General features: G+C 39.0%; 1 pseudogene; it reads right to left on the bottom strand.

The window, feature by feature from the left end:
• Nucleotides 1-930: 930 nt before the first annotated feature.
• On the bottom strand, nt 931-15,518 carry LOC148164982 (uncharacterized; annotated as a pseudogene).
• Between the last annotated feature and the right edge of the window lie 23 nt (nt 15,519-15,541).

Genomic DNA, 15,541 nt, shown 5'->3' on the forward strand with positions numbered 1-15,541 from the left:
CCTGGAGACTGTGAAGACAAAATTGGCCCCATCTCTTTCATTTAACAGTGGAGGAGTCTGAGGTCCGATAGGTCAACAAAAGCGATTTGCCCAACAGATAAACAGGCACATAACAAAGGTTTCTCATTTTGTATTCAGTTTTGCCCTCTCTGTACTCTATACCCCTTGATGTCTAGAACTGTGCTGTCACTCTTCTTACCTGAACCTTGAAAACAAAATTTGGTCACTTATTTTATTATTATTATTTTCAAATTAACAAAGGACATATAAAATTGGCTTGGGAAAAATACTAGGCATAAGCATGATTCAAATATTAAGTCCAACAAATAAACTCTTGGTTCCCAGAGAGGAGAACCATGTTATACATTTTGAAAATAATGTCAACACAAAACAATCTACTCAGTTTTTGATTACATGTGGCTATGAACCAGTTGATGGACTTTAACCATAATGTAACATAAGTGGCAGCAATCGAGAATAGTTTATATTAATTCCATACAAACCACGCTGACTCTCCCTTTCCTAGAGAATGAACTGATAGACACTAGGGTTGTATTTTTATCTGTTACCTTTTGGGTGTATTATTAGAAAGGTTATAAGCAGTGAGGCAGTAAACCACATGAAACACAGAATTTACTTATGCCCCACCGCTAACATCACCCACATCCTTCTCTGGGAAGGGGTGGGCCAAAAAGTATATGCTCAGTCATGGCCAGAACATGAAATAGTTTTTTAGTCACTTTATGATTAGAAAAAGAGAAAAGTATCACATTTCATGATGTCGGAGAAGAAAGGCTACAGGACCATTCTCCCAGGCATAGAGAAATCCAGAAAAGGAGCCAAGGTGCAAAGAGGAATGTGGTTTCCCAAAAGGCAAAATGAGTTTTATGTAAACTTTGTGTTCAAAACTCTTCTCTCAGAGGACTTGAGTCAATGTCTTATTTTATCCAAATTGACTTTCACTTCTGCAACTATTATTAGAGTTGTTGAGTTTTGCTTGTAAGTGTTGTGGATCCTGTGGTTCCCACATTTTGTCAAAAACAGAATCACCTGAAATATTTCTGTGGTTGATATGTGCAATGAATTTAGCTGGCTGTTTGAACACTTCCATGATTCTGCTAGCTTTTTGTTCTGTCTTCCTGCTGGTTCTTGTCACTCTTTTCTCCAATTCTGAGCATGGTTAAGGAAAGAAAGGCAAAATAAAAGTCTATTTTAAGCCAATAACACCACCCATGACTAACTATGTACTGAATTTGTGACTTTGGACAGTTTTGTCATTGCCAATTCAGGGACCCACAAATTGCTGCTACAAAACAAAACAAAAAAAAACTTCCATTTTATATTTTTATGGTCTAAATTCACACATGGTCATATATAATACTTGTCTTTTACTGAATGTTTGGATCTCTCCTTCTTATGTATTTATTTATTTGAGAAGAAGAGTGAGCAAGAGATAGAGAGCATGAGCAGGGGGGAGGGGCAAAGGGCGAGGGAGAAGCAGACTCCTCACTTAGTGGGGAGCCCAATGCGGGGCTTAATCCCAGGACCCTGCGATCATGACCTGAGCTGAAGTCAGATGCTTAACTGACTGAGCCACCCAGGCGCCCCATGGAGCTCTCTCTTTCTTTCTCTCTTTTCTTTTCTTCTAATGAGGAAAATTGAAGGATACTAATAAGTAAATATCAGCAATATCTTTTTTGGAAATTTCATGCTATATCTTCCTAAAGCCAGGTAAGATCATTCATATGAGTAGAATGAGTATGACTTGGGAATGAAACATGAATAAGACAAGCAAGAATATTTGAAACTGTGGGCCAGGAAATGGTTTCAGGAGTGAGACAGAGAGAGAAAAGGGAAACAAAGATTGTATTGCCAGGAAGACTAACTTCATTGCTATTTTTTATTTTACTTTGAAATAATGTATGTATTTGATTTAAGCAGTTTCTGACCATACATTTTGGTTCACTTCTGAATCATATACAACCTCTCAATTTCTCAGAAGAAAGAGTCATCATATCTTGTTCAGAATAGAATAAACGTTAGTAAATCAATGGATTGATGAATACAACTGTAAGTTGTGAAGAGGGACAATGTAGTTGGAGAGATAATACATAGGCAGAGAAAACCTGCTTTGTGATTTAGAACACAAATATTGAAGTCTCTTAATGACTCCATTTCCTCTTGCACCACCTAGGAAGACTATAATCTATCTTAAAAATTGTTTTAAATGATGGTTAAGGGTTGTGGTGGTACTACCCCGATTTTAGATCACTTATGTAGGACTGAGCAGAAGCGTAAAGCCACAACCATTTCACCTCAGTCATTTGGCTCTCATCACTGAGTTGGCTATATAAGATGATAAAGAACTGCCCCAATTCTGTAGGGTTGAGCAGAGATGTAAGTAGCATTACCAAGGTGACTCTAAAAGAGAAAAGTGAAACCACAGTGTGTCCTCAGTAGGCTCCTTCCCCAACATCCTGGGGAGATTCCTTTCTCTACTGTTGGCTGGGGTGAAGCAACATGTCATGGAGGATTTTCTGGGGCTGTTGAGGGAGACTCTGTAAACTATATTTTGAAATTCTCCACTTTTACATGGTGTGTACCAGACAGGAACATATGGTTCCAAATGTCTGTGGCAATTGTGTAGAGGACACAACAGAAAGAGTTCTTTTATGTTAAGAGTATTAAAAGAAGGGGGAGGGGAATACAGGTTACATTGAATTGGCCACCGGAGAACAGAGGCCTTCAATACTTCAAATGGCCTATTATGGTCATTAGAGAAGAAAAACCGAGAGAGTTAAAACATGATAATATCTACTGCTGTGAAGGAAAAAATATTCCCATTGATTATTGTAGAACTATCCAATGACAAAAATCAATATTACTCTAAGATTTTCGGTTGCTTGTCTAAGTAATTTTATAGAATGCAGGTATTTTGTAGCAGTAATTTACAAAGGGTTTTCACTTTGAGGATTTTAAACGATAAACAGAGAACCAATTCATAAAGATATGGTTTCCTGTGTGAATTTGCAGCTCAATAATTTGTACTGTGGTAGGAAGACATTTGTTTACCTTGCCCTGGGATAAATATCCATCAAACTGGGCTCTTATCTGTTCTTTCCTCATTATGTAGCAAGCTTTTAGAGATCATTTCATCTGCCCCAAATATAAGAGTTGCACAGAAGTAATGCATTTCTGTTTTCACTCATTTGGGATTTAGTGGCTTTTTATGACTGAGGTCACCCCACTCTCACCTTGCTATTATGCTACGGATGATTCAAAGGCAATTAGTACAAAGACTTGGGGATGCTTCCAAAATTGGCCCTGGATAAACTCAGGACACTTGAATCAAGTGATGTCTCACAACATGCATGACTTCCTGAATGAGGAGATACATTACCTTCCTGAAGTAGGAACTCACTTGCCATAAAGAAACAGACTATCAAATAGGATTCTTGTGACTGTGGTCTACGTTGCAGTGACCAGAACACTAAGGATAAGATTAATAGCCCAACTCTCAGAAGTTGTAATTATCTAATAATTATGAGCCAGCTAAAAAAAAAAAAAAATAGCAGGGTAGGTCAAATATCTAATTAGGTTGGAAAATGGCTAGAGAAATCTACCTCCATGTGCCCTCAGATGCAAGCAGAGAGAAGAATTTGTTCATAGTTAATTTGGGAAGTGATTCCAGGAAAGATCAGTATAGGACTGGTGGTATGAGACAGGGAGGGAGAAGATAAAATATGCATTACCTAACATGTTATCACTGTAGACACTTGGAATGGAATCTCTTTGGGGATCTTGGGGAGAAAATGTAGAACACAACTCAGCGTTCTCCCAGTTGAGGGGGGCTGCTTCCAAGGGCATTGACTTTCTGGAACTGAGCACAGGCCAAACTTCCAAAGTCAAAAAGAAAGAAAAACAGAAAAACAGGCCTCAGGAAGAGTCGCAGCTGTTTGCAGGAAGCCCCGCTCACACGCAGAAGTCACCACTGAGAGTGTATGGGTGGGGCATTGAGAGCATCTGTTTCTGCAATTTACACTAAAAGTTATAAAGTAAGTGCTTCTGGATAAAGGTAAAGGATAGAACACAGTTTCTCCAGAAATCTCATTAAAGCTGCACTTCCGAGGCTGGGAGAAAATACAACCATTGAGGAGTGGAAACCTACCTGGCCAACTCGAGAATGCTAAATCTTAAATCAGAACTGCCAAAAAGGAAGTGCCACCCTGCTTTTCAGGGTAGAGAAGTCCCACGGCCCAGAGCAAATAGCCTGGTGCCCCTGCCCCCAGGGACTTGGAGGAAAGGCAAGGCTAATGGAAACAGGATTCCTGGAAGGCTCTTCAAGAAGTAGTTCCATCCACACCACTGGATAGTTTCCTTTTCCCACCACCCTCATGTAAACCTGAAGGCATATTCTCTGGAGAGGGTAAAACAAAGGCTCTCTGGACAGGAGGATGCCAGACTGAACTAAAGTCATAAAAAGAGTCTGGACTGCAGAATTAAGTAAACACAGATGCAAACAGAAGTTAAAGCCAGCCAGCTCTTCTATCAGTGGCCTCCCAGTTCATAGACATCCAGACCCTTACTCTTAAGAGAGAGCAACAGAAGGAGGAACACATTGGTGCAGCCACTATGGAAAACAGTATGGAGATTTCTCAAAAAATTAAAAACAGAATTACCATATGATCCAGTAATTCCACTACTGGGTATTTACCCAAAGAATATGAAAACACTAATTTGAAAAGATATATACACCCTTATGTTTATGGCAGCATTATTTACAATAGCCAAGTTATGCAAGCAACCCAAGAGTCCATTGGTAGATAAATGGATAAAGAAGATATATATATATATTCTTATGTATATGTGTGTGTGTGTGTGTGTATATATATGTATATACACACACACACACACACTGGAATATTACTCAGCCACAGAAAAAAGAATGAAATCTTGCTACTTTCAACAATATGGATGGATCTACAGGGTATAACGCTAACTGAAATAGGTCAGTCAGAGAAAGACAAATACCATATGATTTCACTCATATGTGGAATTTAAGAAACAAAACAAAGAGAAAAGAGAGAAACAAAACAAAACAAAAAAACAGACTCATAAATATAGAAGACAAATGGATGTTTACCATAGAGGAGGGGGGTGGAGGGAATGGGTGAAATAGATGAAGGTGATTAAGAGTACACTTATCATGATGAGCACTGAGTAATAAATAGAATTATTGAATCATCATATTGTACACCTGAAACTAATAGAACACTATACATTAATTATATTGAAATTTTTAAAATTTAATTTAATTCTTAAAAAAAAGTCTACCAGAAAAGTCTTCTCTTGGGAATGTAATCAACCCAAGAGAAAACTCCCAAATATACTCCTAGATTCTTAAATATACTGACATCAGATTTTCCCTGATGTCATGCCATGTTATTCTTTAGCAAAACTTAGAACCTATAAACCTTGCCTAGTTTTACTCAGAGGTTGCAACCAGCATTCTTGTCCCCTGCCTTAAATATGAACAGACAACAAAGGGTCATAGGATATTTGAGAAAGTTTCTACCATGGACTAAAAAAAACACAGAAAAAAAGCATCTTGAAAGTAAAAAAGACTATTTAGGGGAGATAATTCCCGAAGAATACCCTCAGAGGGGTAAAAAAGATATTGCACCTATAAAACAAAAATATTTTTAAAAATTCAGCATAAAATATCACTCATAATATAAAAACATAATAGCATAAATAATTTTGAGAAATGTTGAGAAAATGTCCCAGAGGATATACAAGTTGAAAAGAGAGGCACTTAATAAAGTTGAGAAAATGTTGAAAAATAAAGTTGAGAAAATGTCCCAGAGGATATACAAGTTGAAAAGAGAGGCACTTAATGCAACAGGTACAATATCTAAATAAATTGAATGTCAGAAAGAAAGATTTTGCAAGCACTTTTACTAGGAAAGTTACTTGAGTATGTATTGAGGAAAATGAAGAAAGAAAAAGAGAGAAACAGAGACAGACACAAAAAAAGAAATAAGAAGAAAAGAAGGAGGAGCAGGAATAGATAGTATTCGAAGCTAAAACTAAAACTAAAACACCAGAGATGAAACATAGAAAGAAGGAAAAAATCTCCACGATGATGATGAAGGTGGTATTTCATCCAGGAGGGACACTGACCTGAATATTGATGGCCACCAGTCCTGATGAATGTGGTGTTAATTCAAAAGATGGCCATGTAGAGGGCTGTCACTATCTTCACTTCTGACATTCTATCATTCTTTTTATTTCATATAAGAGAGCTTCTTCACGACTTGTTCTACCAAAATGAGAGAATAAACCAAGGACTACATGTATGTAGTGAAGAATTTGACCTTGCCTAAAGAGAGGTCTGGCCTTTGCCCTGGCTTGGGGAGGGAGTCTATGTTACATCTGACAGTCTTTGTTATATCTGTCCTTAGTTAGGGAAGAAACTGGCCATACCTGATAATCTTAGGGTTGAGGCTGGCCATGGCAGAAGGACTAACCACATGATTTAGGGTAAGGAGTTTGGTGCATATGGTATCCCTTGATCTGGGGAATAAATCAACCACGTGGATAATCAACCAATCAACCCATCACGCCTATGTAATAAAGCCTCAGCAAAAATTCTGGAGCTCAGGTGAGCTTTCTTGATTGGCAATATTCCATGCATATTGTCATATGACGATGGCAGGAGAATAACACATCCTAACTCCGTGGGGAGAGAACAACAGAAGCATTGCATTTGGAACCCTCCCAGACTCTGCTCTATGTGTATCTTCTTTGGCTGATTTTAAGCTATAATCTTTCCCTATAACACTCATAACCATGAGTAGAATAGCTTTTAGTAAAGTTCTTTGAGTCTTTCTAGCAAATAATTGAGCTTGAGGGTGATTTGGGGAATTCCTCAAACCTACGGTTGGTGTCAAAAGTGAGGAAAGTCTTGGGGGCTGTATCCTTAAACCTAACAATTTGGCTAACTCCAGGCACATGAGCTCCAGAAAACAGAGAATGCATCCCAGGAAAGGAAAGACAGGAATAACTTAGATTTCCTTCCTAGACAGGGAGGAAAACTGCCAAAATGACAACTGCACTGAAGGCCAAGAGAGCCCAGAACAAAGAGCAGGAAAATGGAGGTTTCCATGGGAGATGTCTCCAAGGGAATATAAAGAAGCACAAGAACATTTGTGAAAATTGGATAGGGAGGCTGTTGGAATCTATGTAAAGGAGATGATACAAAGAAATCAAGACAATTAAAAAACAAGAAGAAGAAGAAGACAAATAGGAAAAACAAAGAGTAAGAGGAAAATGTAATCACAGCTCACTATAGTGCTCAACTGTGCAGTTTAATATAAACCCCAAACAGTGATCGAATCTAAAATCTTAGTACAATAAAAAGAGGAGAAAGGGAAGCTAATGGGATGATGGTATTAAAGACTGAAAGTTTCATACACCATGACAGGATGATAGATAACACTTCCAACTGATGAAGCCAGCAAGAATTAGGTGTGTATATTAGGTAGAAATATAGGATATGCAAATGCTGGACAGAACAATCGAACAAGTTGAAGAGGAGGAGTTTAAAAGTTGTTGTATTGTTTTTATTTAGTACTATGTAACTTTTCAAATTATATACATGTATTTCTTTAATAAATAAAAATAATAGTCTAAAAATACACACCACTTGTAGGAGGAGATTATGAGGAGAGAAATTAAGCCAAGATGTAGTAATTAGAAACTTGGTTTAATTTATATGATTTAAATATAAAGAAGCTTAGTGTGTTTTGTTGTCAGGAGACATAAACTGGAAATCCTTAAGGAAGGGTGGGCTGAATAAAAATTAGAATGTTGTAATAGTTACGAGCTCTAATTCAGCTTTTTAAAACCAATCTCTACCTCTCTAGCCTAGGTTCTTAAGATTTATGTGCATATATTCAATCAATTCCAAAACAGAAATAATTTGAGTTTATGAGATTATTGAAAATAATGATTATTAAAACATAATGAGGAGTGCATGGGTGGCTCAATCAGTTAAGCATCCAACTCTTGATTTCAGCTCAGGTCATTATCTCGGGGTTCTGATATCGAGCCCCATGTTGGTCTCCATACTCACCAGGGAGTTTGCTTGAGATTCTCTCCCTCTCCTTCTGTCCCTCCCCCTGATCACTCTCTCTCTTTTGCTCTCTCAAATAATTAAATAAATCTTAAAATAAACATAATGCAAAAGCAAACTGTAAGCAAACTTTGCATACATGAGTTACATGCACAAGATATGCCATTTTAGAAGGGGAGTAAGCGGAGGGGGAGACGAACCAGGAGAGATGATGGACTCTGAAAAACAAACTGAGGGTTCTGGAGGGGAGGGGGTGGGGGGATGGGTTAGCCTGGTGATGGGTATTAAAGAGGGCACAGTCTGCGTGGAGCACTGGGTGTTATGCACAAACAATGAATCATGGAACACTACATCAAAAACTAATGATGTAATGTATGGTGATTAACATAACACTAAAAACATTTAAACAATAAAAAAACAAGATATGCCATTTTATACCTCCTTTCCTGAACTGAGATTTCTTGTCATGTCTTATAGACCTCTTGACATCCCCATCAGTCAAAACCAATCTATAAATATTAAATGAGCTCTGATTATGTATCAAGAATTGGGGAAGGTACTGAATGTGCCCAGAACCCCAACACTGTATGCATAGATCCTGCCCTTCTGGTGCTTGCAGTCTATAAGGGGAGGGAAACATAAAGAGATGAGCAAATAGTTAAAATGGGTGACAAATGCTGAGAAGGAGAAATACAGAGCAATAGCAAAGAATCAAATGGATGCATATATTTTTCATTGTGGACCCAAGGAAAGTCTCTCTGAGTAATGAGATGTGAGGCATGAATAATCCCTCATTAAAAAAGGTGTGAAGAAAAGAGAGTTCAAGGTGCTGAGAGCAGTTTGGGGAAATGTCCTGTGACATGAAGATGTGGACATGAGTGAGGACAAGCAGAGGACCAGTGCAACAGGATCCAAGCAAGAAAGTTCCACATAATGTGCCTGAAAAGGTGGAATGGGGAGGATGACCAGAGGCAAACACAAGGAGAAGGTGATACACAGCCTGCGTGGTGGGACTCTGTCTTACAAAGCACATAACTGGCTAGGTAAATAATAACAAATAAGTAGAGGTAAGAAACATGAAGCCAGAACCACAGATTTCCTATCACCTTTAGAATAAATTCTCAAATCTTTGAGAAGCTGGTAAGGATTCCAGAGGATATGGGCTCTGCTCACATTCCCCATTTCATTGGTGATACCCTGTCTCCAGCTCACATCTGCTCACTCAGGCCTTATTTCAAACATTTTTGTGGTTGGGAACTTTCCACAACAGAGCCTTCTCTCCGCCTGGATTATTCTTCTCCTTCAGTGACCCAGCTAGTCTTATAAGGCAACCTATAAAAGCTACTTCCTTAAGACTTTCTTAAGGCCCTACTCCAAAGCAATTTCCTCTTTTCAAATCTATCACATCTTTTCACTTTCCTTCATGGAAACTGCATTCTGTCTCTATGGCTCAGTGTCCTCTTCCATAAAATGAGGGTATTACTATCAGTGAACACCTCACGGGGTCATGGTGACTCTGAACTGTAAACCACTAAAAATAGTGTTTGGCATATAGTAAGGGCTTAGTAAATATTAGTTATCATTTGAAAGAAGCCAGGTACAAAAGAATATATATTGTATTTACATTAAGTCTCAAAGCAGGCAAGACTAATCTCTGACATTGAAAGTCAAGGTAGAGGTGATTTGGGGGCAGGAGTGGAAAGTGGCTGAGAGATGCCATAATGGTTCTGATAGTGATTTGTTTCTTGTTCAGAGTGTTGATTACATGAGGATGTTCACTTTGTGATGATTCATTCTTGAGCTCTGCACTTAAGATTTATACCCTTTGTACTTTAAAAAGTTTCAAAAGTCAGCTATCATCATCAACATCATCATCAACAACATTCATCATCAACATGATTTGTAACTCTGTATTTATTTGCAGAACTGTTTACTTAAAGAGAGGCTCCATGAGGGAAAGAACCAAATCTATTCACTGTGTATCTCATACCCCGTAGTACCTGAAACAGGACATAACATAAGCCATATCACTCTTCTATTCAAAGCCATCAGTGACTTCCCATTTCATTCAGACTAAACATCAAAGACCTCACAAGAGACCACAAGTCCTTAGCGGATCTAAATACCCACTATCTCTCTGGGTTCATCCTTACTGCTTCTGTCACACTCAGGACTTGCCAGACACATTGGAACGAGGTAGAGTTGGTAGTTTTGCGACATTGTGGAGGTACTAAATATCAATGAAAGATTCCCTTTTAAGTAGTTAATTTTATGTAAATTTCACCTCAACTGAAAAAAAAAAAGTCAGTGCTCTAAAACTAGACTGAGTTCAAATTCTGGCTCTGTCACTTCGTTGTGTAATTTCTGACATGTCGCTCCACATTTCTGTATCTCCACTTCCTCACCAGTAACATTTGCAGAAGAGGAGTACTTACCTTCCAAGGTTGCTCTCAGTATTAAGTATGTTACTACTACAAGCAGAGCCTAGCGTATAGAATAAGCACGAACTGAATAGAAACAATAAATATTATTTTAAGAAAAAGGTTATTTCTCCATAACCAAAGGGGAACAGAGATGCGTTTTGAGCCCTTCCTTTCTAAAAATAGTTTTCAGAACTGGAAGGAGAAATGGATAACATTAGTTCCCAATGACTTTTAGGCATTAGCCTAACTACTTCCAGTTATAGTTGAGGTCTAAAGAAGTTATGTGACTTGACTAAGAGCAAGTGAGCCATGGTTGGCGATCAGGCCAAGGTTGTAAGATTATACTCCAGTTTTGCTTGACACAGAGTACTATATTAATGTCCTGGGGATAACATTAAGATAAACTGATCCGTGTAGGAGATTTGAATAAAACCAAAAGAGAAATTTGGCTTATTATTTGGTTCAATCTTACAAATATGCACTTATGAATTGCAGGTTGTATGGCTTATGAGATATCATTCACTCATTCATTCATTCAATGAGCATTTATCAAGCTCCCCCTATGTGCTAGGCAAGTGCTAAGTGCTGTGGTTTTAAGTAAAAAGAGTAGTCTGCCATCATTGAGTTTATACTAAAGTAAATAAATAATTAGTTGATCATGACCATGAGAGAACTAAGCAGGACATTGTGAAGGAAATTAATGGGAGCAGCTGATTTAGATTCAGATGGGCAGAATGGATAGAAAGAGGCCAATGTGGGGAAAGGGACAGTGAAAAGTCTACTGTAAGAGACCAGAGGGAAGATCTTGGTGATTTGGATGAGTGCAGTGGTTCTCAACCTGGGATGATTTTGTACTTCAGAGGACATTTGGCAATGTCTGCAGACATTTTTTGGTTATTATAACTTGGGAGGAAGGTACTACTGACATCTAGTGGATAGAGTACAGGGAAGTTGTTGAACATCCTACAATGCACAGGACAGCCTCCACAAATAATTTTCTCGCCCAAATATCAAAAGTTTTGAGGTTGAGGAACCCACACTAGTATGGTAGCCATGGAGCTACAGAGAAAAAGATTAAAGCAATACTGTATGAAAATGGACTGGATATGGGTGGGGGGAAGTAAAGGAGAAATCAAGGATGGCATTCTGAGTTTCCAGTTTTAATAACTGGATGGAAGGGGCTATGCATATTGAAATGAGAATATTTGAAAGAAGAATTGGGGAGAGGGCAATGCTGTGGCACAGAATCAAGAGTTTGACATGTTGGGTCAGAAATAGTAGTTAGAACTGGCTATGTGAATCTGGACTTCAGAGACAAAATCTGAGCACAAGATAAAATATGGGAATCCTTGTCTTAAAGGCATTTAACATATAAGAAACATATGACATCACCTAGGGAAAAATGTATAGCAAAGAAGTAGCTCAAAATGAGGATTTTGATTCTAAATCAGCTACACATTCCTACCAGGCTCTAAAAGCCACTTGATCTTATGCTCTCAGTGCCCTGGGTAACATTATAAGTATACTCAAGTATACTCACCACATTCTGAAAACACAGTTTTCATCTGGGTTCCTTAGTTTATTTTAAGCTATTTTTCTTTGTATCTAGTTATCTTCTTTTTTGCATCTAATTATCTTCTAAAAATTAAGTAATTTTAAATGGATTAGTTTCTAAGTATGCCATCAGCTCTCATAGGGAGCACAATGTTGCATGCTACTCTACTGCTTTCTTATTAACCACACTGTATCAATTTAAGCTTTAGGTTTGGAGAATGGGGAAAAGACAGTATGCATTCAATTGGGCATTTTTATTCTTAAGAGGGCACTATAAAATGTGAATCAAAAGTGATTATCATAGTCTTTTGAGCAAAAAACAACTACAGGCATATATACAGAAAATATAGTCCTTCTAAAAAGCACAAAATAAATTAACAGCAGCTGCTGATCACTCATGAGTAACTCAACACCATGAGCCTGTGTACATGAGCAGTGAAGGGAAGCATTTTAACAAGGAAATAAATTTCAGTTTTAAGCTTTATAGAATTTTACAAATGATACAGAAAAGTAACTTAAGTCTGTCAAGTATCCTTTAAAAAACCTACTTTAGGAAATTCAGTCTTTCTAAGATCTCTACCAATCAAAAAGGAACTGTAATAAAGATAATAAAAGTAATAAAATTTCCTTAAATAGTATTGAACCAAGTAGTATGACTATACCATTAATTGAATCAATATTATTAATTCATTTCCCACCAGACAATGTATTTTAATCTCTACCATGTGAGGCATATTTAAACTAGAAATATATGTGTAGATTCACTTAACCAAAAAAGTAATTACCACAAATGAACTAATTATACTGAGTAACAAGATCCTTGGAAAATACATTATATGTAGGAGTTAATATAACACTCCAATGACCCCATTGTGTTATTATTATTTTTTTGCTCTCCAGATGAGGATATCAAGTCTTAGATAGTGTGTCAGTCAGTGTGGAACATGTCATGCTACAGTAACAAACAGACCTCAGAACTCAACACTGGTTCATTACTGATTTGTCACCAGTTTGTTGCTGGTCTGACAACTATTCAGAGCAACTCCTCTCCATAAGGTGATTCTGGGATCCAGACTGATTTCATCTTGTCTCTAGAAACCGTGGCTTTCAGAGTTACTCAGCCAGGAGAAGAGTATGCTGAAGGGCCACGTGAGATCTTTCACTGCCTTCCTTTTCATCCAGAAATGGCATATACCACTTCCACTCATATTTTGTTAGCTACCAATGGTCACATGATTACACCTAACTGAAAAGGTACAGACTTTAATGTGCCTGGGAAGAAGAAAAATGGATATAGACAAGCACTAGCAAGCTCTACTACAGGGAAATAAAGTAACTTAACCAAGGCAACAAATCTAGAATTAGGTAAAACTAGGATTCAAACACTATTTGTTCAAAAGCTGACCTAATTTGAGACTTTGGGTTCTCGAGATCTAGGGATGCAATGTTTACTGTCTACTGACCCTGGATGTATCAAGAAAAAATAGACAACTGAACATACTTAACACAGATCTTTAGCCTTCAAAATAAATCCTCTAGCAATCTTTATACTTATTTTCACTCTAAGAAGCACTTAGTAATCAGAATAACTACCCATTTTTGAGCTTTGAAGCATCACTCTTCATCAAGTCTTTCCCAAACTCCTATAATGAGGTTAAATTTCTCCTTTTCTTCATGCACAAAGTACCATTTTTTGTAACTCATCACACTTCTTCACTATGTTTCATCACGGTAGCAGCCATATTCTGGCTGTTTCCAGGGTTTGGCACAATGCCTCCCACAAAGTAGACACTTAATTTACACTGAATGAACCAGTGAGTGATTGAATGAATGGAGTGTCTGACGCCTTTCTGAAGCAGACCATACCATTGTTTGACACTTTCCTGACTTAGCAATGCTCCCACCCACCCCCACACAAATTGGGTGAAATATACTCTTCTTACTACTTGAGGTATGAACTGATTACCTTCCAGTGGTGGGGTTATAATCTCCTTTGGAGGACAGGTGGTGCATTTTTGCCCATATAGGGTCTTCAGTAAAAAGTGGTTTCTGGCACCACATACAAGGTACTCAGGTATTTGGTGAATGAATGAATGAATGAATGAATCTTAAGATGCATTAGATTTGCTTTGTAAGTCCTTCCTATTCTAGGTTGGTATGTCTGTAGACATGTTTTTCAAATAGATTGACTCAGTTTAGATCAGTCCTCCAAAATCCATACTTAGGAGAAAAAAATCTCTATGAATGCTAATGCGCAGCTAGCAAACGTTTATATAGAACATTCCCCAGGAAGCTCAAAGGAAATTAAGCCAAAATGATCAAATGCTGATGATTTCCCTAGGGAAGTGTCCTTGTCCTTCTACTGAGAAATAGTCTCCAAACCTACATAGCGAAAATAGCCTGTCTTCCAGGGTCCAAACGTGACAGTCAAAAGAAATCAAGAAAAAAAAAGTGGCGCTGGCAGCTACCTCTTTCCCAGTTCTGCATCTGTAAATGGAAACAATTTTGCAAGAGATTATCTCGGGGTCTGAATAGAAAAGAAGCCACTCTAATCTTATAGTACTGGAGGTTTTTCCTTCTCCTTCTTTTCATCCTTATCAGAGTTAAAACAGGAGCTCTGGTATTCCCCGAAATACTGGCGTCCGAGAAGGCGATTCTCCACCTAGTGATGGGAAGAGTCGTAGTGGTCATCTCCACGACCCCCCTAACAGGGACACAGGGACATTACCAAGGAGGCCCGTCTGCCACTCACAGCCCACAGCGGAGACTGCCTCTGTTCCGACTAGTAGATAAGATTTTCTCCGTCTCGAGTATGCAACACTCAATCGACTTTCCAGCAGCACAGCGCAAAGTTGAGGGAAAGGGAGAATGTGCGTGCGTGTGTGCGTGTGTGAGTGTCTGGATCAGTGGTGTTGGGGCGGGCAGTAAATCAAGGGTGGGGCCAGCGACCGGGGGAGGAAAGCAAGGATTGAGAGAGGCAAGAGCGTGGCTCCGATCCCAGTTAACCTGCAAGAGCCCATCCTGCTCGCTCAGAGCCCCTGCACCAACTCACCCAGTACCCTTTCTCCTTCCTCCTCTCCTTCTTTCCCCTTTCCCCCTCCTTCTCTCGCTGGCCCCTCCACCTACCCCCCATTTTCCATCTGACCAGAGGACGAATGAGGAAGACGTGCCCGCAAATTGGGGCAGCAACTTTCCTCAGCTGGTCTCTTGGCTCCGAGAGCAGGAGCGCTCTGATCCTCCGCGGTCTGCGGCCCATGGACGAGGAGGAGGAGGAGCAGTGATGGGCTAGCTACAGAAGCGAGGAGCCCCGAGCCAGCCCAGCGTCGCCTTCCAGCGCCGCGTTCCCACGCCCGCTCCCTCGAGCTCTCTCCGCGGGGAGCGTGCAGGGTGCCGACGCCGAGCCTCCCAGGGAGGATGAGGCAGGGAG

This window comes from Eumetopias jubatus, unplaced genomic scaffold, assembly GCF_037043125.1.
Source record: "Eumetopias jubatus isolate StellerSeaLion01/CBP00866 unplaced genomic scaffold, mEumJub1_p1.0 scaffold_1, whole genome shotgun sequence".
In the NCBI taxonomy this organism is placed as follows: domain Eukaryota; kingdom Metazoa; phylum Chordata; class Mammalia; order Carnivora; family Otariidae; genus Eumetopias; species Eumetopias jubatus.